The sequence below is a fragment of the Symphalangus syndactylus genome, chromosome 6, assembly GCF_028878055.3.
Source record: "Symphalangus syndactylus isolate Jambi chromosome 6, NHGRI_mSymSyn1-v2.1_pri, whole genome shotgun sequence".
NCBI classification, from domain to species: Eukaryota; Metazoa; Chordata; class Mammalia; order Primates; family Hylobatidae; genus Symphalangus; species Symphalangus syndactylus.
Genome location: NC_072428.2, coordinates 126,371,067 through 126,395,729, shown reverse-complemented (window position 1 = coordinate 126,395,729; position 24,663 = coordinate 126,371,067). Strand labels below are relative to the sequence as shown.

General features: G+C 35.4%; 1 long non-coding RNA gene across 1 annotated transcript in view; it reads right to left on the bottom strand.

Annotated features, from left to right (window-relative positions):
* The window catches only part of LOC134737051 (uncharacterized), a 345,347-nt gene that overhangs the window by 21,654 nt on the left and 299,030 nt on the right, over positions 1-24,663 (bottom strand). The window contains exon 4 of the long non-coding RNA XR_010121613.1: positions 7,382-7,428. This is a non-coding gene — a long non-coding RNA (uncharacterized lncRNA). The remainder of the gene's footprint in view (positions 1-7,381; positions 7,429-24,663) is intronic.

Below are 24,663 nucleotides of genomic sequence, written 5' to 3'. Positions count from 1 at the left end.
GAGGCTGAGGCAGGACAATGGCGTGAACCTGGAAGGCGGAGCTTGCAGTGAGCCGAGATCGCGCCACTGCACTCCAGCCTGGGCGACAGAGCGAGACTCCGTCTCAAAAAAGAAATAAAAAAATAGTGTGAGCATTCTTTCCTTGCAGATAGATGTGAAAAAGAACTTAGCCTAGGGTGGCAGTTTAACCGGGAGTCAGGTAGGAGTACCACCCCAATTAGAGGTATTGTTTTTTCCTATAGTATTTACCTTTTGTTTTGTGCACCCTCTCCCAGAGAGACAGAGTCTATACATGTGGACATATTACTTTCAATTAGTCTATTGAAGATACCACTTGTCATCCTCATTTGGTATCACTTCTTTCTTCAATCAATATCTAGCTCAGGTCAGCACAATTAGAAATTTAAAAGGTAGAAAGAAAAAATATACTTAGATTATTAGTTTCTCATTACATATTCAAAAGGGCAAAGGTAACTCAATAATTTTAGATCAGTTGTCTATCCAACCACATTGCTCACAAGGATAAGTTTGGCTGTAGAGCACTGAACTGCTTGAAGCCATGAGTCAGGGACATGAATGAGATAGTCTTGCAAAGAATTCTCACTCTGCATCTCCTTTTCATTCACTTGGATTCTGTCCCTTAATATGGAAAGATGTCTTACCATCCCTAACATTCCCAGAATCCTCAGCGAAACAAGTCAAACTCACTACCCCTTGTATCCAGCAGGAAGCCAAGTAGTATCAACATGATCAAAAGTAATTGAACCAGCAGTGAACTCTTTTTGCAAATCTTCTGCATCTAATCATAATCTTACATTTGTCTACTCTTTGATTTTGTGACAATCTGTAGAAACACAGTTATGATAGAATAATGGGTAGAGAGTGACAGTCCTTAGTCATAGTCAATTCATTGTTTAACTGAAACAATCACTGACTCCTACAACATCAATTTGATTGAAATATGAGAGGATTTAATTTGTTCTTGGGGATTATTGAAATAGCCAAGTCATGACATATCTGAGAAAATTATTCCTGTCAGTGTAAAAATAGATTCCAATAAACTGGGCAGTGATCTGCTTGATTATTTGGCCATTGTCCTATTCTTATATCGGAATTAAAATGTAACAACAGAAAAGTTACTTAGGTGTGACACATAGACAAAGCCTGAATGTATCTGCTACAGACGTGTGTATTTTCTCAATTAACTGGCAAAAGTCTCTACAGAACTACCATTTCACCAGCTTACCAATCATTTTACCATAAGAGATACAGGAGGAGACAGAGACAGATAGAACAGAGAGACTTTACCCAAGCAGTCCTGCCTCACATATGTACAAAGAAGAAAGAAAGAAAGAAAGAAAGAAAGAAAGAAAGAAAGAAAGAAAGAAAGAAAGAAAGGTGGGTTTTATTTAGCGAGGCCCATTTAAAAATATGAAGTGTGCATTATGTTTTTTTATAGAAAATATTGAGAAGTGTCCAGACATTTAATTTTTTTTTTTACTATTTTTGCAATGCACTTTAGCTCTATCTCGCATTTTGTGCAGTGTGACTAGGATAGCAATAGCCAAAAGACAATAGGATGTCCACCCAACAAATGAACGAATTGGCAAGTTGTAACCTGCAGTCTTCACTCCCTTGTTTCAACCCTGAAAAATATGTGTTGTCATGCCTACCCATGGGGCAATGACCAATTGTTGGCCCCCAACAAAACACAAAATAAGAATTATCAAATATAAACATTTTTATGATTTAAAAGTCTCATTAAGTCTGTCTTATGCATTCTATTACCTTCATTACTTAAATGTTAATTCTTCAAATGCCAAACACATATTTTATAGTATTATTACTAAAAGATTGTCAATTATGCAAAAGATTATGAGGGTATAAATAATAAAATAATAAAAAGGGAATTTAGAGACATTTAAAGATTCAATTAGGTAGTCATGTTTATACCTTTTCTTGTTATTTTACAATACCTTCCAAACTTTAATGTTAATATAATTATTTTTATTTCTTCTGTTGCCTTTTTGGTAACTTCATTTTTTATTTTATTTACTTTATTATTATTATTATTTACTTTTAAGTTCAGTAGTCCAGGTGCAGGTTTGTTACATAGGTAAACTTGTGTCATGGGGTTTGTTGTACAGATTATTTGTTTAAGACTAGAGATTTTAAACTGCTTTAAACACTCTTAAGTTTCTGAGATTTTAAATCTGTCCAGAAAGAAACATCAATGCAATGTCATATGTTAAGCAAAAGATAAGAAACTAGCTAAAAATAATTAAAACTCATGCAGACCTAGCCTTAATCGTCAATGGCCAATAAATATAATAACTAGAAACAGATGGAAAGAAGTGTGAGTGGCTACCAGCATCTGGAAAGACAACGGAAATCTTGCAAGCCAGTTCACCTACTAACTCACAAAACTGTATGATAGATGTAGATAGATAGATAAGTAGGTAGGTAGGTAGGTAGGTAGGTAGGTAGATAGATAGATAATAGATAGAAACAAGAATCACCACAAGGCATTTCAGAACCAATGAAATAATCTGAGACTGACATTTGAAAAATTAAAAACCTCCTTATAAAATTACCATGGTTCTAAGGCAAGCATTTAGCATAGATATTAGGATTCTGTAGGAATTCAAGGTTGGACTGGCAGAAAATGCAAACATGGCAATAGATACAGGCCCATGTTTCCCAGAGCAGGATGCATGTGCCTCAAGCTTCTCTAAATGCTTTCAAACAGCATATGGAGAATAAATAAATAGCATCGATTTACATAGCAACAGTTACTTCCTCTTCAAATCAATATGATTAAGTTAAAAATCAAGTCTCATCATAGTGCTATTGGGCCCTCAAAAATTCTCTAGCATGTGGTAAACTCCGTTTAGTAAACAAACAACCAAAAATAAACGAACAAAACACATAGGAAGACTTCTACTTGACAGGCATCCAAATACACCTTTACTTCTTCCTGGGTTGCAAGTCACAAACCAAGGTTTAGGTCACAGTATTTCACCAAGGATTCTCCAAAAGCATATGTCTTCCTCTGCTTGGACATGAATAAACAAGCTTTAGGGAGTTTCAACACTGAAATGCTTTTTGAATTGACTGACTTACGGAGTTTTCTTGGCTTCACACTTCTATGCTCAAGATCCTTATCACAGAGAAACATTAGTTTTGGTGTTTTATCACCACTGAGGATGAAAATAAATCCATGGGATATTTAAGTTTCACTAGGCTTTGTTTCCTTTCATATTTCTAACTTAGACCAGAGGTTATACAAGGCAGCTGTCCAGCATCCATACCATTAAGGTAGACTTCCCCTCATAATTTTAAGGTAGGATTCCTCTCACTTCTGTCAACTGGAAATTGATCTGGATGTCATACCATGGATACGATTACAATGATATATTACCTAATCAGATAGAGTAATATCTCCTGACACCTTATACTTACTTGGAGTTAATATAAAACACTAATATTTTAATTAAAAGAGGCTAATAAATATTTTTCCACAGGGCATATGAAGAAGGTAATGATAAAGAAATTGTTTGTATAACTGCTCAGTCAACTTTCTGAAGTGCAAAAGTGGTTCTTGGCTAAAAATCTCCCCTTAAGAAACTATAATCCATCAGACCACACTAATATGATCCACAGTACTACATATGCCAGGATAAAGTAAACCCAGTACTTTTGCTCATGCTGCCCCTTTCTAAGTGACATTTCTGCCTCTTTCATATTTGAGTCTCTGTCAGTGTAGTATCATCTTCTCCAGGAAGTCGACTTCAGTTGCCATCTGAATCATTAGGATTTCCTTTGCTCTATTCATGTAGTACTTGGCAAGCATTTCTATTATAGCATATAGCAAGTCATGTGCACATTTGTTTACATGTCAGTTTCCTTGCCTCCTCTCAGTGTGAGGGGATGGAGGACAAGACTCCATCATCTGTGTATCTCCAACCATAAGAGCTAGCAAGGTACCTGATCTCTGGGAGCTATGGAAGGAATACATGCTGAGTGAGTGTGTTACTGAACGATCTCGCAGACTTGGTGCAGACTCTTATGTAAAGATAAGAAAAATCCCCTCATCTTCTTTTATATATGTTGGTGAAGGGGGTGTGCCTCTGGATATGAGTTTAAAAATATAGCTACATGAATCTCCAAGATGTATTCATGAGGAATCTGAGATGAAATGAAGCCCCAGTTTCCTATACTTTAAAAAAATCCTCCTGCTTTAAATTTTTAGCTGAGAAAGCTATACTATTTACAGGGATTATGCTTCTACTAACAGGCTTGCATTTGTTTTTTAAATAGGACCCTCTATCATTTTCCCTTAGTTAGTTAGTAGCTGTCATGTATAAAATTACCACAAATAAAAGAAGGGGGTGGAATATAAATGTTCAGAGGCAACACAGCATGGTAGGCAGAGGTGAGAAAGGAGGTTGCAAAACACTTGTGTGGTTCCCCAGGGGGCGAGGAATGTAGAGCAAGTCACATCAGGAGCCTAGTGGCTGCTCTGTCCAGAGATATATGTACATTCATGTGTGTATATTATTTTTTTCTTAGAGGTATAATATTTTAGAATCTTTCTGATTATGTACAGGCTTCTGCTACTCATAACTTAAAATATCATGCATCTTGTTGCCGCATGTAGCTATGGCTGGGGCAATTCCTGCAAAACCTTCCTCAGCTCCCAGCCTCTTTTATCACAGAGAAATTTAATTTCAGCAAGGAAGAAAGGACAAGCTAGACAGGGAGTCTCCTCAGTGAGGAAGCAAATTAGTGGGAAAGGAAAAGGACATATTCTGGCTCTAAAAATGGAGTTGTTCACCTCCAAAGTGCAATTGAACAGCTATCAGTATGGACAGTGGAGGAGCCAATAAAGGATTTTAATCAGAAAAGATGCAAGATTGTATTTGCTTTTGGGGAAGTTCCAGAAAACTACAATATTGGGGACAAACTGGAGGGTGCTGGGCATATCTGGATGAAAAAAGAAAAAGTGATAGGAAAGAGTTGAGGGGAATATACTGAGGGGCTATTTAGACAATACTTGGGGAGGAATTAGAGAGATATTTGAAGAAAGAAGGTGTTTAGGTGACTCTCGGATTTGAGCAGCCCCTTATATCATGGAGTCAGTACTCACCGTATTTGACTACTAGTCTAACGAGCCTTCTATCGCATTATATAATGCCTATTCTGACATCTAATTTCAGAATCTCAGATGAATCACCCAGTCCTTCTGTACTTCTTCATCATCAGACAAGAAAGGACAGCAATCTTAAATTATTCTCCCTACTTCCTACCCTCAATCCCATTTCTCAAACTTTTCTCTCTCCCCCAACTAAAGTAAGGTGGGAATCCTTACTCAGCATTACTCAATCAATAGAATTAGGTAACCTCAAAACTGTGAGCTCTCCATCTCTGCAAATCTAGGAATGAGGAGGCATGGATCTCTAGGATGCTCACAGGAATTGTGTGCAAGAAGACCTAACTGGCATAAGGATGCAAGATCCCCCCCAGTCTTCTCTAGCTGTAGACTGACTGGTGTGGTACAATAGTATTTCCTAATGGAAATTAAAATATATGTGAACAATATATTTAATGAAGAATCTCTGATCAGGCTTTATTAAGATGAGAGTCAGGCCATCAAAGGATTCTATGGACCACTGTTAAAAAAAAAAAAAATCTGGGCAGGATGGAAGCATGCAAACAGGAGATCTGGGTTCTGGGTCAGCCTCTGATTTAGGTGAGCAGGATAATTAAGGGCAAGTCATCCCCTGCTCTCAAACTTGGTTGTATTGTCTATAAAATAAGGAATTTGGACTCTAACGTCTTTCCCAGGTTTGATGTTCTGTGCCTCAGGGAATTTCTATAAAATGTTGTTTCATGCTTTCATTTTCATGAACTCTAGCAAATGGGAACTAATGACTCATTCAAAGTGTATTAATTTACCTGGAGTCTGTTAGGGCAACAGAAATAGTATGGTTAAAAAATAGAACTGATATTTTTCTTCCTGCCAACCCAGCAAACATCAGAAACGGGAAAAGGCTTCGCTTAATGGTGAGACACCACACTCTATGGGGTGCCACAGTTTACAACATACTTCACAGGGAAGGCATCGACAAGCAGGGAAAAGTACAACTTTTATTTCTTCCACTTGGAATTAAGAGTGTTTTTCATTGCACCCTGTGCCCAGGGCTTTAGCGTTTGAATCAGGTGGTACAAAGCTGATGAAAGAGAGCCTGGAGCAATCGATGGCATTGTCTACTTGGGCTCTACAGCAGAACGGCGAATTCGGAATTCGGCCTTCTAGTGGACACATACTCTCATTGCAAGTTTCTTTACTAGGATGGAGAATCACATCTACAACTGCGGGGGATCAATGGGTGAGAGAGAGAGACACCGCTTCACATGATTTGTGTCTGTCACGGTCTGATTCTTATCTGTGACACATATAAAGACCACGAAACGTGGAGCTAAGCAGTCCCAAGTCTGAGTGTGTCCTAGGCTGGCCATTAGGGAGCTTTGTGAGTCTGGATCAATCTCAGAGTTCCAGTGTTTCCATTATATAAGTGTCTCCCCACGCCGGGCTTTGTTCTTTAAATGGAGTAATCCATCCACATATGCTTTGTGAAATGTAAGTGCTTGCTACCTACCAATTTCTATTATTAGTTACATTTTTAAAATACCTATTAGTTTTTTGAATGCCTAAACCATTTTTTCTCTTTTAAAAAAAAAAAAAAACTTTTAAGTTCAGGGGTGCATGTGCAGGTTTGTTATATAGGTAAACTCGTGTCATGGGGATTTGCAGTACAAATTATTTCATCAGCCAGGTGTTAAACCTAGTACCCATAAGTTATTTTCTGTGATCCCTCCCGCTGGATAGTAGACCTTTGTTGGACGCAGAGTTTGCAAAAATTTTCTCCCATTCTGTAGGTTGTCTGTTTACTCTGTTGATAGTTTCTTTTGCTGTGTAGCTCTTTAGTTTAATTAGATCCCATTTGCCAAATTTGCTTTTGTCCCAATTGCTTTTGGTGTCTTCATCAGAACTGCATGAGGTGATGAATACACTAACTATCCTTATTTGATCATCATACAACATATATCAAGATATCAAGTTGTACCCCATAAATATATACAATTACAATGTGTCCATTAAAATAATCAATTAAAAGTTTTTAAAAATGCAGAAAATAAACCAAAAAAAATCTCTAAATAGGTAAAATTTTATATATTTGAATAGAAAAAATATTCTTCCACATTTCTCCCTTTATCAATCACCTCTCATCCTTATTCAATGTCTTCTCTGAACTCACAACTGCACTATTAATTGAAAAAAACTTAGATAAAATTTGAATATTTACTTAAGACTTACCTCATTATTAACTGAAGAGTTAATAGGAGATCTGCAAAGTTCCTGAACTTAAATAAAAACAAAAGTTAATAGTTAACAGTTAAATGATAAGAAGATAATGCCACCTACGTGTAAGAAATCCACCTTAAATATAAAGATAAAAGTAGGTTAGATGTTAACAAATGGAAAAGATAGCTATTTTGACAGTAGTCTTATTTAAGATGAAATTATTTCCCAAAGAGCTTCTCTACAAGTTGCTTAATATCTCTATGGTAAAAGTATCTAACATTTATAACTGACTATTTAAGGGTAATGGGATTATCTAGCCTTTTATCTTTTTATTTTTATTGTCCTATATGTTAACAGTAAATCACCAAAATTATCTTTATTGAGATAAAAACATTATCTCAAACTAATTCAAAAGCAATGAGTAATATGTGTGAAATTGACAAGATTAACTGCCTCACTCAAAATATAAAGGTAGTCGCCTTCTTTCTTCCCAATACTTTCTCCAAGAAGCACACAAACCTTGCTGCACACAGAGAGCAGCTGACTATTCTTGTAAAGCATTCCTCTTGTTTCCCCAGATGCATTTGTGTATCATCTTAGTCTACACAATACACCTTCCTCTTTCCTCTCTTATCACACGTTTTTGAGAACATCTTTTAAATTAAAAAGTATCTTCAGTATTTATGAAATAGAGTATTATTTTTTCTCTTTGAAACTATGCAATTAATATTCCAGTATAACCAAACAAAGTAGGTGAGCCTTCTGAGTCAGGATCTATGGTAACAGTCAGAAATAAAAGCCATGCTAAAATTTTAGCAAGGAGAAAGGATGAAGAGGGAGGGCAAGGAGCAGGCAGTGATGGTGGAATGGGAAGGTGGGGTGTAATAATGGGCTGATTTGAGTCTGAAACAAGGGCAGAAGAAAGTGCATTTGGGTGGGAGTGGGAGGAAGAAGTGGTCAGCCCACCCCTCCAGGAGCCCATATCCTGGCTTATATGTTCTGATGATACCCTATACCTCCAGGAGACACTAGAGACTAGAGAACTCTGCTCTGAGCCACAGAAAAGTCCTAGCTTCCCAGAGACATTGGATTGCCTTCCTGAAATGCCTATTGGCCAAATCAAGACCCCTTCTACTCTTGCATAACACCATGAACTTGCCTTCATGGGCCTTATGATATTTTAGGTATAAATTTATTTCTTTGATTATTTCTTTAATATTTGTATTTTCTAACAGATGATAAGCTTTGTTACAGGTAAAGTTTTTGCTACTGTACAACAAGTGCCTGGCACTAAATGCTCAGTTAGTGTTTGACGAATGAAAAAATGAATGGTGTGGATGAGAAGGCCACTCTGCACTTCTCCAAGATAACTCTTCAGAAAAACTTGGCTCTTTCTTTCCTGCCTGCTGGCCTCTTATGTGAATAGTAAAACTAGTACAGTCATGTATCACTTAAAAATGGTGATGTGTTCTGAGAAATGCATCGTTGTGTGAACCTCACAGAGTATATTTACACAAACCGAGATGGTACAGCCTGCTCACCCCTAGGCTATTTAGTATAGCCCATTGCTCCTTGCACCTGTACAGCATTATAGTATACTGAGTACTGTGTATGTATACTGAGTACTGTGGGCAATTGTAACACATGAAAAGTATTTGTGTATCTAAACATAGAAAAGGTAAAGTAAAAACACAGTATAAAAGAAAAAAATGGTACACTTTTATAGGGCACTTACCATGAATACAGCTTACAGGACTGGAAGCTGCTCTGGGTGAGTGGTGAGTGATCAGTGAGTGAATGTAAAGGCCTAGGACATTACTGTATGCTACTGTAGCTCTTATAAACACTGTACAAGCAGGCTACACTAAATTTATATAAAAATATTTCTCTTTCTATAATAAATTAAACATAGGTTACTGTAATGTTTTTACTTTACAAACTTTTTTTATTTAGCATTTTGACTCTTTTTTGGTAACAGTTTAAAACACAAACACATTGTACAGGTACACAAATGTATTTTTTTCTTTATATCTGTATTCTATAAGCTTTTTTCTATTTTTAAAATTTTTTTCTCTTCATTATTTTACTTTTAAAACTTTTCTTAAAAACAAGACACAAACACACATTAGCCTAGGTCTACACAGGGTCAGGATCATCAATATCACCATCTTCCACCTCCACATCTTGTCCCACCGGAAGGTCTTCAGGGGCAAGAGTATACATGGAGCTGTCAACTCCTATGATAACAATGCCTTCTTCTGGAATCCCTCCTGAAGGACCCATCCGAGGCTGTTTTACAGTTAACACTTTTTAAATATAAATAGAAAAATACACTGTAAAATGATATTTTAAAGTGTAGTACAGTAAATACATAAAGCAGTAAAAGTTGTTTATCAAGGATTATGTATTGCTGTACATAATTGCATTGCTAGACTTTTATATGACTGGCAGCACAATAGCTTTGTTTACACCAGCATCACCACAAACACATGAGTAACATGTTGCACTATGACGTTAGGACGGCTATAACATCACTACGTGATAGGAATTTTTCAGTTACCTTATAATCTTAGGGTACCTTGTCATAAATGTGGCCCGTTACTTACTTCAACAGTGTTACGCAGTGCAGGACCATAATTAAGCTGATATACGGGTAGGATGGTCCCAATTTACATATGATTACACAAAACTCAGAAAGACTCTACGGACAGATGCCCAAAACTGTTAGCCTGGTTAGCATTTCCAAACCTTTCCATAAGGCAGTCCCCACCAGGCAGGTATGCACAGAATCTCACCAGTTTGAGTTATAATCATTCTGGCTGAAAATTACAAGGAATTGTCTCAATTGACTGCTTAGAATCTCCTGGGAATCTTTTAAAACTCCCAATCCTAAGACAGCACCTATGTGAAGTTAAATGAGAATGTCTTTGGGTATGAACCAGGTATCAGCAAATACATAGTGAAGGTTGAGAACCATTGCTCTATCTCCAACTTTTCCAGTGACCTTCACACCATTCCTTTTTTTCCTTTTGACAAGAGGGATCTCGTGATAAACTAATGAGCACAGAGCCCAAGAAAAAACAAAATAGAAGCAAGAGAATGGCGAGAGAGAAAACAGTTGGGCTGACGGGCAGCAAACACAATGGATTGTAGTAGTATGAGCAAAAATCTTGTGCACAATAATTTATTATAAAATAGAAGAACAGACTGCTTTGATTTGAATTCTATTGATCGTAATAGACAAAATTTAACAGGAGAAAAGCATAGTTCGGTAATTTGGTGGGAAAAAAAAGCAACTTACACATATAGGATGAGGGAGAGGTGACTAAACATGAACCAACATGGTGAAAATAAAGGAGTGTATTAGCTCAGGGTATAGAATGAGTACTATAGTACTATAGAATGGGTGATTTAAACAACAGAAGTATTTTGCACAGTTCTGGGGGCCAAAAGTCTAAGATCGGGGTGCCCTCATGGTCAATTTTTGATGAGGGCTCTCTTCCTGGCTTGTAGATGGCTGCCTTTATGCTGTGTGCTCACACAGTCTTTCTCAGTGTCCTTAAAGAGAAGGAGCTTTGGTGTCTCTTCCTGCTCTTATAAAGGCACCTGCCTTCTCTAATTAGGGACCCACTCTTATGACCTCATTTAGTTTTTTATCACCTCCTCACAGGCCCTGTCTCCCTATAGCATCACATTAAGGGTTAAGGTTTCAACATATGAATTTAGTGGGTAGAGGAACAAAATTCATCCCATAACAAGGTGATTTGGTTGAGTCTGGGCAAACTGTAAGTCAATGATGACTGCCAACATCTGTTTTTATGTCGATATAAATAAAAATGATAGTGATTATTTATGAAGGTCTACCACGGGGCAGGCACTGTAACACAGTATAATACATAATACATAATATATGGACCCATACATATGTATTTTTTATATATATATATGTATGTATGTATGTATAATCTTATTTAATGTATGGGGAGAGACTCATAGGATTGTCCAAAGAAGACCTCTGCAAGGTCATGAGAAAGGGAGTTTCCTATTTCTGGTAAGAGCTGCTTGTATCCAAATTAAGCTGCCATGTTATCTGGTAAGAGCTGATTGTATCCAAATTAACCTGCCATGTTATCTGGTAAGAGCTGATTGTATCCAAATTAACCTGCCATGTTACCAGCGTCCCATGTCCTCCAATAACCTGAAATTAATTTCTCAGAAAGTCACCAGGTACCATCAGCTAGGGCTCAGACAACTCTTTGCAGTTGGTGTCTAAACCCTGGTAATTGCCTGAGCTCTAGCTCGTATTTGCATTTGAAGAAGGTAGATAAGGAGGCAGGATCCCTCTCTGGGAAGACAAACCTGCCTATATCCTGCAACTTTTTCCAAATCCCTGCAGTTGTCCCCATGAAATAGGACAGTGTGCCACTTCTGGTCCATTTCCTCAAAAAATCCTCTTTCCCAAACAAGTCTATTTTTAAATCCTATGCTTCTCAAATGTTTATGGACATATAAAATACCTGGAGGGTATTTCTGGAGGATTTCTGTAAAATGCAGATTCCAATTCAATCTGTTTGCAGGGTGCCTAAGCTTCTGCAACTTCTAAAAGCCCTAGGCGATGCCACTGCTGCTGAAACAAGGGCCATGCTTTGAGTAATAAGTACGTTTTGAATAACATACTTGGAGATATGGTGGTGTACTTACCTTCTCTACCTTCCTGTCAATCCTTTGATCCTGACAGCCATTTTCTCAGGATTCTTGTTTCTAATCCTAGCCATCATTTTGTGTATTAGAAAAATTAAGGCCAAAAGAGACTATGGAATCACAGAATAAGAGACAGATACAAAAGTTTCAGTTATGTCTTTTGGAAAAGAGACAATGTACCTCTTTCTTCTTTCTTCTTTTTCTCCCTTTACAGTTTCAGTGATATTATTTTGAAGAATTATAACTCACTTTATGATTATCCAAGCTATTTACTTTTGCACCAACCTATTAGCTCTGGGAAAACATGGAGAAATATTCTGGATTTTGATATGAGCTACAACTCACCAATCAATTAACTGTCTTTCTTAGACCTAATTAGCTATAAGTTAGTGGGTGGCAGCTAGAAACAGTTAAGAAACCACCAGTTGGGTAATGTTGGAAAATTTTATTTTCCTTTATTTTGATTTTTCTTAAACCCATGACACCTAGAACATAGAAGAATGAATAAAAGAATGAATAAATGTATTGATAAGTAAATGAGATTCTTGTGCTAGGCCCAAAGGTTGAATGGGTTATTCTTCTCTAGGAAAACCAGGAGATGATTAATCAGATAGATAGATAGAGAGATAGATAGATCACATATACACATACACATGTATATATACATATATGAGTGTTTTTTACTGTTCAGTATCATATATTTTTATTTAAATTTATATATAATGTGTACAACAGACATATGCATGTATCATACAAAATAAGCGTAAAGAAGCAAATACTTTTATGCTTTATTCATGTCCTTCAAATGAACTAAGCAGCATCACTTCAAAATGATACCAAAACCACATGATTCAAAAAAGAGATAAATTAAACTCATGAGCTGGTCTGTATTCTGCCCATTTAAAATAATTTACATGAGTTTCAAAGTGATGTTGTAACCAGGTTCACTTCACTGAACCTATTTGCATATCTATCTGAATGCAAAGCACAGAAAGAAAGTGAATTGCTGTTTAGCTTTCTTCCCTGTAGTTCTCTGCATGATTCACCTCTTGCTGATGGGCATACCAAAGCCCCTAGGGAAGCATTTACAAAATGGGCTTACAAATTTGTTTATGTGTAATACCCTCTTCACCAAAACAACAAAAATCACCATGATCGTGCAACTAAAGCAACTCCTTCCATTAAATGTGCTGTTCCTACTCATTTTCCACTCTATTCTTATTTTGTACAGTTTTAATTTGAAATTATTATTCTATTTAACCCCTTAAAAGTTATTTTACACGTGTAACAAGACATCAACTCTTCATTAAGTACCTCTTCTAAGCTTGGCTCTATATTAGGCACTGGGTAGACCCAGATACAAGTTTTAATGAATCATTTTCTCATTATTATAAGAATAAAATATATAAATATTAAAATTCTAAATAATATTAGAGGATATTATATTGATTCAGTTCACCCTCATTTCCAGCTCCAATGCTTCCAAGAGTTTTAGTCATTTGTAATTATTTCTTCTGTATCCCTCCAGAAAGGATACATTTATGTGCACGTGGCTGAGCCTCTGTAGTATACCCTTAAGTTATATGCATCTGTCTTTCTATATTTTCCAAGTAAACTTAATCTTCCAAAACAAAAAAAAATATAACTTCTACACTTTTGGTTTTATCCTCAAAATAGTAAATAACATAGATTCTTGAATATCAGTGCCTGACAATGTATTTGTTAACTCATCAGACCTTCATGTCCTATTCCCATGACCCCATTCTGGTTTGGGTATTTAATTCTGTGTATGACTTTTTCTCTCAACTTCTATTACATTAATCAAACTGTAATTTAAACATCTGAATCAACTTACTTATTTCTGAAATATTAGGCTCCTTTTGAAAAGGATTACCTTGCAATTTCTCTATTTTATAATTCTACTGTGTTTTACTGGCTTTACTTGAAAGAAAGGCATTTGATATACAGGTCTATTCAATATTTCACCAATCACACAGTCAGTTACTGTAAGCTTATATAGGAAGTCTTGAATTCAGTTAATATGAGTTTTCCATTTTGTTGTTGTTTACTAATATTGTTTTGGCTATTCGAAGACTTTTCATTTTCATAAACATTTTAGAATCATCTTGTTAATTTCTATGTAAAATCCTCCTGGGATTTTTACTGAGATTGCAAAAAATCTATAAATTTGGGGAAATTAAAATAAAAACAATATTGAATTTCCTGACTCATTATCATTTTATATCTCCATTTATGTACATCTTCTTTAATTTCTGTCAATAACACTTTTTAGTTTATAATGTAGAGGTTGTATACATATTTTTGATATTTTATCTCCCAGGTTTTCATATTTCTATGTTGTAAATGGCACTGAATTGTGTAATACTATTTTCCAATTATTCATCAGTAGTATATAAAATACAGTTGGATTTTGACTTTGTTTTGCTATTTTGCTAAGCTAACTTATTGGTTCTAGTAGATATTGTACAATCTTTAGGATTTTGTACATAAATAATTATGTGTCCTATGAATAAAGACAGTTTCATTTCCTTTCCAGTATGTATAATTCTTTTTTATCCTACTTTATTATACTGGTAGAATCTCTATAACAATGTTGAATAGAAGTGGTAAGAGCAAACATCCTTCCCCTTTTTCTGATCTTAGGAGTAAAACATTCAATTCTTTATTAAGTAATATTAGCTGTAGGTTTTTTCATAGATGCCCTTTATCAGTGTTAGGAAATCCTCTCCTATTTGTTTTTTGTTTGTTTGTTTGTTTTCATTTTGAGAGTCTTGCTCTGTCACCCAGGCTGGAGTGCAGTGGTGCGATCTCAGCTCACAGCAATCTTTGCCTCCTGGGTTCAAGCGATTCTCCTGCCTCAGCCTCCTGAATAGCTGGGACTATGGGCAGGTGCCACCATGCCAGGCTAATTTTTTTTTGTATTTTTAGTAGAGATGGGGTTTCACTATGTTGGCGAGGCTGGTCTTGAACTCCTGACCTCATGATCTGCCCACCTTGGCCTCCCAACGTGCTGGGATTACAGGCATGAGCCATCATGCCCAGCCTCCTATTTCTGTTTTTTGGAGGGTTTTATTATGAATGAATGTTGAATTTTGTCTCATGCTATTTCTGTACCTATTTAGATAATCATATACTTTTTTCTTTTTTAAGTATGATATGATGATGAATTACATGAGGTGATTCTTACATGTTCATACAAGCCTGCATTCTTTGTAATTATTTTCTTATCATTTCCATCTTTCTCTTTGTCTCAGTTTAATTTGTTCTGCTTTTTCAAACTCCTGCACAGTGAATCTTATTTATTTTAGACTTTCATTCTTTTCTAATATAAGCATTTAGTACTATAAATTTCTCTCCAAGCACTTCAGCTTTATCCTATAAATGTTGATATATTTGGTTTTCATTTTCATCTGGTCAAAATATCTTTTTATTTTCTTTCTGATACCTTGTTTGGTCCATGGGTGATTTAAAACTGTATGGTTATACTGTAATTGCCTAGGAATTTTCTATTTATCTGTCTGTTCATTTTTAGTCTTATTCCGTTGTGTTCAGAAAACTTTGTCTGATTTCAATTATTTTAAATGTACTGAGTCTCAATTTTTGCCACAGTTTATGATCTTGATAAACTTTCCAAGTGTACTTTCAAATAATGTGTGTTTGTCTGCTGTTTAGTGAAGTTTTCTGTAAATATCCATTCGCTCAGGTCGGCTTTTGTTTACTGGTTCTATCAAATACTAAAATGATAAGGTTTGAAATCTGTAACTCTAATTATAGATTTTTATATTTCTTTTTTCAGTTCTACTTCTGGTTTACAGATTTTTGAAGCTAGTTTATTAGATGCATGCATCTTAAGTCTGTTTCTATTCTCCTGATGAATTTACCCTTTTATCATCATGAAATAATCCTCTTTGATTCTTTCATATTGCTTGGTTTGGAATCTACTTAGTCTGATATTAATATAGTTACTTCAGCTTCCGCTCATGATTGTTTTAATAGTATATATTTTCCATTCTTTTACTTTTAACTTATTTGAGCCTTTAATAAAGTGTTTCTTTTAAACAAAATAAATTATGTCCTGCTTTTTTATGCAATCTGAAAATCTCTGCCTTTTATTCTGAGTGTTTACTTCATTTACTTCTTATTTAACAACCGTATTAAATATAATTTAGATACAATAAATTAACCAATTTTAAATGTACAATTCAATGCGTTTTAGTAAACTCACTAGGTTCCATAATCCAGTTTTCAAATGTTTTCATCACATAAAATCCTTTGTGCCCATTTACAATTAATTCTTATTTCTATGCCCAGACCAAGACAACCACCAATATACTTCTGTCCTTACAGATTCTTCTTTTCTAAGCATTTCAAATAAATTGAAACCTATGTGTATTTTGTGTGGTGGTCTCCCTTCCTTCCTTTCCTTCCTTCCTTCCTCCCTTCCTTCCTTCCTTCCTTCCTTCGCTCCTTACCTCCTTCCCACCTTCCCTCCTTCCCTCCTCTGCTCTTCCCTTCTTCCTTCCTTCCTGCCTGCCTTCCTTTCCTCCTCCTCCTCCCTTCTTCCTTCCTTCCTGCCTGCCTGCCTTCCTTTTCTCTTCCTCCTCCTCCTCTTCCTCCTTCTTCACTTAGCTTAATGGTTTTGAAGTTCATCCATAATAAAGCATGTATCAATATTCATTCTTTCTCTTTTTTACTAGTATCCCGCTTCATTGATATGCCACATTTGCTTAACCATGTACCAGCTAATGGATGTGTTGGGTCATTTAGATGTAACTACTGTAATATAAACTCAATTTCAAGTCTCTGCGTAGACATAGATTTTCATTTATCTTGGACGGACTTAGGAGTGGCATTGCTTTGTCTTCTTCTAAAGTGTATTAAACTTTTTTTAAAAAAACTGCCAAATTGCCTTCCAAAGTGGCTGTTTTTACATTCACATCAGCAATTTAGAGCCACATTTCTCTAAATTCTCATTAATATTTGGTATTGTTTGTCTTTGTAATGAAAGTCATTCCAGTGGGTATTAAATGGTATATCATTGTGAATTATTTATTTTTTTCTAGAGACAGGGTCTTGCTCTGTCATCCAGACTGGAGTGCAGTGGTGTGATCATATCTCACGGCAGGCTTGAACTCCTGGGCTCAAGCGATCCTCCCACCTCAGCCTCTCAAGTAGCCGGGACTACTTGGGAGTATCTTCTTTGGAATGTGACACTACACCTAGCTAACTTTTTAAAAAAAATTTTGGTAGAGACAGGGTCTTGCCATCTTGTCCAGTTTGTTCTGGAACTCCTGGGCTCAAACAATCCTCCAGCCTTAGCCTCCCAAAGTTTTAGGATTACAGGCATGAGCCACCTCAGCAGCCTCCTTGCGATTTTAATTTGCATTTCCCTAATGACTAATGATGTCAGGAATCTTCTCGTATGCTTATTAGCCATATCTTCCTTGGTAAAGTCTCTATTTAAATCTTTGTCCATTTTGTCAGTTGGTTTGTCTCCTTATAATTGCATTGTAGGAATTTCCATTTACTTTTAACATCATTATTAATGTAATTGAGTCTGAATCTACTTTCTTGGGATGTTTCTTTTGTTTACTTCATTTGTTCTTCATTACTTTTTTCTATTCTGCCTTTCATTTCACTGCATTTTCTTTTCTTTTTTATTGAGACAGAGTCTCGCTCTGTCACCCAGGCTAGAGTACAGTGGCGCTAAGTGGGCTCACTGCAACCTCCACCTCCTGGGTTCAAGCAATTCTCCTGCCCCTTGAGTAGCTTGGATTACAGGCGGCCGCCACCATGCCCAGCTAATTTTTGTATTTTTAGTAGAGAAGGGGTTTCACTATTTTGGCCAGGCTGGTCTCAAACTCCTGACCTCGGGTGATTCGCCTGCCTCAGATTCCCAAAGTGCTGGGATTACAGGCATGAGCCACTGTGCCTGGCCGTGTTTTCTTAAATTCTATCCTATCTCCACCAGTGGTATATTATCTGTAAGTCTGTTTTATTTTTATGTGATTGTTCCAGAGTTTAAATCCTATCTGATTACATTTTAACTTTAAATAATATTAGACCACCTCATATATAGTACAAGAACGCTACACCAGTCTACTTCCATTTTCCCCTCCCAGCCTTTGTGCTATTGTTGTCACACATTTTGCATCTATAAACACCCAATATATAGCTATTTTTATTTTTCTGTAAGCAGTCAACTACCTTTTAAATAAATTAAAAATGAAATAAAATCTCTTCTATGTTTGCCTACATATTTATTATATCTAGTGACTGCTATCCCTTTATGTAAATTCACATTTCCATTCAGTATCATTTTGTTTTCTACCTGAAAACAAAAGGAAGAGCTTCCTTTAACATTTCTTGATATGCTGGCTTACTAGTGATAAATCCTCTCAGCTTTGTGTACCTGAAAAAGTCTTTTGCTTTTTAATTAGAAAAAAATCATTCGTGGTGCAATGAAAAACAGGAAAATAAATGAACTATACAAGAAATAAAATACTGAATTGAGACAGAATTCTAGGTTGCCAATTTTTTTTTTATTTTAGTACTTTAAGAATGTCACTCCTTTGTCTTATAGCTTACATCATTTTTAATAATTCTATTGTTACTACTTTTGTTAACTTTTAAAATGTTCTCTTTATACTTAATTATTAACAATTTGCTTACAATGTACCTTGATACGGCTTTCTATATTTCCTCTACTTGAGGTTCACTGACTTTCTTGGATTTGTGGGTTTATTATTTTCAGCAAATTTGAAATATTTCTAAATGATGATTTTTTTTTTCTGCTTCCTCCCTCCACTTTCTTATCTCCTTCTGGGATACTAATTGTACTTATATTATACACAATGCTTATTATTTTCCCACAGCTCATTGAGACTATTTTCTTTTATTTTTAACCATTCTTTATTTGTGCTTCACTTTGGGCTGTATCATTTGCTATGCCATCAAGTTCACTGATATTTTTTGTAGAATCTAATCTGCTATTAATCCCATCTGATAATTTTTTTCATTTCATATACCATACTTTTATTTCTGAAAGTCCTATCTTGTCTTTTGTAAAATATCCATTCTGTTTTCAAGATGTTCAATTTTTCTCTATTACATAGCTTATTTTAAATCACTGCGGCTTCTTTTTATCCTTGTTGAATAATACCATCATCTCTGGCATTTGGGGTCTGTTTTTATTGATTTTTTTTCCTGGTCATTTGTCATATTATCATTCATCTTTGCATGCCTGGTAATTTTTTATTGTTTACCAAACATTGTGAATATTATGTTTCTTGTATGCTGCTGGGTTTTTCTGTATTTTAAACAATATGGTTTGACTTTATTCTGGCCATGCAGTTAACTTACTTGTGAGTCAATTTGGTCCTTTTAAGTCATGCTTTTACATTTTACTAGGGCAAATCTAGAGCTGCCTATGTAATATAGCCCAACTACTAAAACCCTTCTGAAAATTCTGCTAGAAGTCCTATGTATTAGAAGATCTTTCCACTCTGATTACTGGAGACCTGAATTGTTCCCAGACTTATACTTGCTCCAGGAATTATCCAGCTTATAGATTTCTGGTGGCGATGTCCCTGGGCTTGGATGGTTTCCTCATATGCATGTGCAGCTCTGTATTCAGCCAGAAGGAAACCCTTCTAGAGATATCCAGAGGGCTCACTCTCTCTCTCTCTCTTTCTCCAGCTCTTTCATCTCTGGTATTCTGCCCCAAAATATTAGCCATTGTGGCTTCCTCCAACTTTGTTCTCTAGTTCACTGACTTAGGACGAATACAAAGTTGTTTGAATTCCCTCTCCATGCACTCTGGCGTAGAAATTGCTTCCAACATAAAAGTTACGGGAATCGCCTGGTTTGTTTTTCTTCTCTCAAGGATTCCAGTCCTATGCTGACTGCTGGCCAATGTCTAATCTTTGGATTTTGGTGTATTTTGTCTGGTTTTCTTGTTTAAAGTTGTAGATTAAATCTGGTCCCTAGCTAGAAACTGAAATCTCCTGTTTTATCTCTTTTATTTTTCTTTGCTGATAGATTTTTAAATGCCAGACCTGATTGTATTTTAACATGTTTCATGTGCATCTTCTTTAAAAATGTCTACATTTTCTTACATATTCACAATTTCATTTTTATGCTACAGAAATTAACAATAATTATTTGGTTTATCTACCACTTAGCCATAAGCAAATTACTCCAGTTTTGTTCAAAATGTCTGTTTATAATTGGGTTGTTTGGATCAGGATCCAAACAAGATTTACACAATTTACTTTGTCATCTTTTCTTTCTTCTTTTTCCACCAGTCATTGACTTGTTTGAAAAAACAATTTTCCATATCCTGGGTGCATCTATTTTCCTTCCTGTGACAGTATTTAGCTTATTTATCTAAATGAAAGTTAGCTCTAGAGGTTTGATTAGACAAGGTATATTTATAAATGTTTCATATGTATTATTTTATTTTCTGAAGTATATGTACTTTACATTGTATCACATCACAAGGCACATAACATCTGATTGTCTTATTTTTATTATACTAACATTAATCAATTGCTTTAGATTGTGACAGTATAATTCTACCATATTTTCCCATCTACCATTTATTTTGTGGATTCATCCATTGATAACCACTGCATGAATTAATTCTTCCATTATGAGTTACACAGTGACAATTTTCTAGTTCTATTATTTCTTTCACATTTATTAGCTGTAATTCTGCAGATAACTTTCTTTTATTAGCTAGATTTGGCGTCTTTGACATATAGTTCATACAGGAAGATGTCAATACGTTTTTAATTTTTTCTCTTTAATTGCCAATTTTCAGAGTAAGGATTTACTCCCTTATTCACTTTCAATGACGTCTAATGAAATGAGTATGCAAAAACAGTATTAACAAAGCAGATTTGAGACTGCATATCTTTACAAAGTGCTGCTTAAAAGATTGGCTTTTGGCTGGCATCTGGGAACTTAGAAGTCAGAAGGACTCCTAACAATGCCAGAACGACTCCTAACAATGCCAGAACTGATAAGCGTGACTCATTGTACGTAAAGTTGTTTGTAGAAACAATGTGGTTTGTGCTGAATACCAGCCTTCCGGTGCCTGGAATTTTGGTGCATGCTAGGCAGATCGCTCCTACGTGACCAGCCTCCAGTTAAAACCTTGGGCACTGAGTCTCTAACAAGGTTCCCTGACAGACAACACTTCACGTTTTGTTATACCTCATTGTGGGGAGCACTAAATGTACTGTGTGTGACTCCACTGAGAAAGAGCTCCTGGAAACTTGAGCTTGGTTTCCCCTGGACTTTACTGCATCTGCCTTTTCCTGCTGATTTTGCTTTGTATTCTTTGACTGTAATGAATTTTAGTCATGATTACACTACATGCTGAATCTTGTAAGTCCTCCTAGTGAATCATTGAACATGGGAATGGTCTTGGGGAGTCCTCACACAGTGAACTTGTTTGGATTTGGGGCTTTTTTGGTCATTTTTTCCTCTTAGTTTATAATTAATAGGCTTTAATATAATAAACATGTTTCAATAAGTTTTATTCATTATTCTTTTTTGAAGCAAAATTGTCTCAACTTTGGCAAATAGTAGCTCCTTCACGTTTTTTCTCTCGATGCAACACAGTCATCTTTCATAGTTATCTTACTTTCTGGCACAATGTGGCCCAGGCTAATCTTGAAAACATTCTATCCCAGATCTGAAATAAGCCATTCCTGCAATAATACTTAAAACACTATTTAAGCCACAATCTGAGCACTAAGTATGCCCTTGTTAATTAATGGTTATTAATGTTTTCATTCTTTTAAGTGGACAGAGCTAGGAAATATACGATTTGTGAAACGAAAAAATAAAGAGTCCACCTGATAATCTCAATTAAAATTGTATACTATGAGATTTCTACTTATTTGATTTTCTACTTCTATCTCTCTTCTATTGCATTGAAAATTGTGATTACTGATGTTAAAATAACTACATATTTATATCCTACAATAGATACAAAGGAGTTTTGAAATAATACCAATGTTGTTACTAACAACCAAACAACTGAACAATTTAGTTGCAAAATGTGTTTGCAACTATATTCATCCTTAGAATACATCACACTAAATATATATAGTCAAAATATTGTTTCTAAAGCAACCAGATATAATTTTTTCTCTCTGTGATAATGTCTTCAACTTGATATGTAGTTAAGTTCATTTATTTTAGTTTTGAATTTGTAGGAGTTACTCTACTGTATCTTTTTATTTAATTTTTAAAATGTAAAGCATTCATCAGTTTCAAATGTCAACATTATTTCACAAGGTATTTTCACAGAAATTCTTGCTTTTATACCTGTTTTCTTTGCTGAATGTTTTATTATATAAATATATATACATATACACAAGTGGCTGTATATTATATATACCCTTCTGAATCTTACTTTTTTCACTTGCTAATACATCCTGGAAGTTACTCCATATCCGCTTATAATAGAGAGCTTCCTCATTCCTTTTTACAGTGACACAGCATTCCATTGTGTGAATGGATTATTTTGTATTCAACCAGAACCTATTAATGGGCATCTGAAATGTTTCTAAGCTTTTTGCTTAAAACAACATTTTTAAGGTGTAAGTTATATGAACGTAATACAAGTGATTTGGCTAACCTCATACTTGCAAACATTTATTTCCCATATTTTATCATTACAATAAAAAATACTCTAGAGGGAATCTTTTCACAAAAATCTATAAATAAATCCTGAATTATTTTCTTAGAACAAATTTCTAGAAGTGGAATTTCTGGGTCAAAATCTTTGAACTTATTTAATGTTTTATTCCCATTGGTTTAAGGCCTATTTAGACAGCTCTGACATATGGTAATCCTGATAATAATTCCCAATTTGATCATTCAGCAACATAATTGTCATCCTAAATATAGAGTTTTTTCAAATCTAAAACTTATAGACATCAAAAAGTTGAATTTAAAATAGTAATAGAAACTATTTTAATATATGAATATATTCTCCACTAGGGGAATATCTGTGACATGAAGGTAAGTTTGATCTGTCAAACCTACTGAACAAGGCTTTCATTGAAGGTGGCACACAATGAATTTTATCCACATGGATTGCTCTAATTTAAGTTGTTAGTGGAGTGTAATTTGAATATTTGCTTTGAGCTTTAAGGACAAGTTTTTTTTCTATTGCTTTATTTTTAAATATGTCCTTTTGCACATAGTATGCAAATGTAGAAAATTTTGAAGCCATTGCCAAGTTCCTTAGAAACCTACAGATTTGACATTGCTGAAAAGATAATGTGCTCTACAGTGTTCTCATTGAGAAGCTGCCAATAGGGACAAGGTTACTGACTCCGAGTCCAAAGAAGAAACTCAAGAAGGAAAGGAGTTGGGATCATCATCCTTCCTCTAGATAAGCATATAGACCTTGAATAATTTTTCTTGAAGAAATACTTCCTGAGAAACATACAACATTGAGGAATTAATTCTAGAAGATTCCACAGAAAGCCACTTCTACAAGAATCCCTAGGGAAAATATATTTGACCAGTTTATGTTTTGATTCTGACCAAGGAAGCAAATAATGAACCACATGCATACCTAGGGATGTACTTACCACGTAACAGATTATGTTCATGTGAGGACTGCTTGTATAAAGGTAAAATTCCTGCTAATTACCAAATACAGATTCAACAGAACAGAAATCCTCAGCCAACAGAAACCATTAATGCCCAACATTCCAGAAAACTATCTGGATGGACAGAGAGAAAACTAATTCTGATAAGGTGAAGATTCTGGAGATAAAATTTCTATGCCATAGTCAGCAAAGTAAAATATCTTATAGTACCAGATATAAATTCAGTGACTGACATTACGCAATATCAATGACTGACACCGATTAGACTATAGGGAGTGATGGGTAAGATGACACACTACTGAGTGCTCTCCCATCTAAAGATACTAGTGGCTACTCACGGGCAGCTAACAGTTGCCACTAAGGAATTTGGGCCCAGTATCACCATATTGTCTGATTTCATTAAGAAAAGTCAGAAAACTTTTGTATGAAAAAATCAGACAGTTATATGTACGACAAATTTTTTAATTAAAAAAATCTATCTAGGCCAATCAAAACAGGTCTGCAGGCCCCTAATTTGTTATCTCTGTAATTGTCCTCATGTTACTGGGCCTTAGGAATATCAATGACTGACACCCATCAGACTACAGAGAGTGATGGATAAGATGACACACTAATGAGTATTCTCTCATCTAAAAATGCTAGTGGCTACACAGGGGAAGCTTATAGTTGCCACTGAGGAATTTGGGCCCAGTATTACCATATTGTCTGATGACATTAAGAAAAGTCAGAAAATTTTTGTAAGAAAAAAAATCAGACAGTTATGTGTACAACAAATTTTTTAATTAAAAAAATCTATATAGGCCAATCAAAACAGGTCTGCAGGCCCCTAATTTGTTATTTCTGTAATTGTCCTCACGTTACTGGGCCTTAGGAGTCTGGTTATTACTATTGGGCCTTACCATCCCCTTACCTAAGAGGAGTCACAGTTCAAGT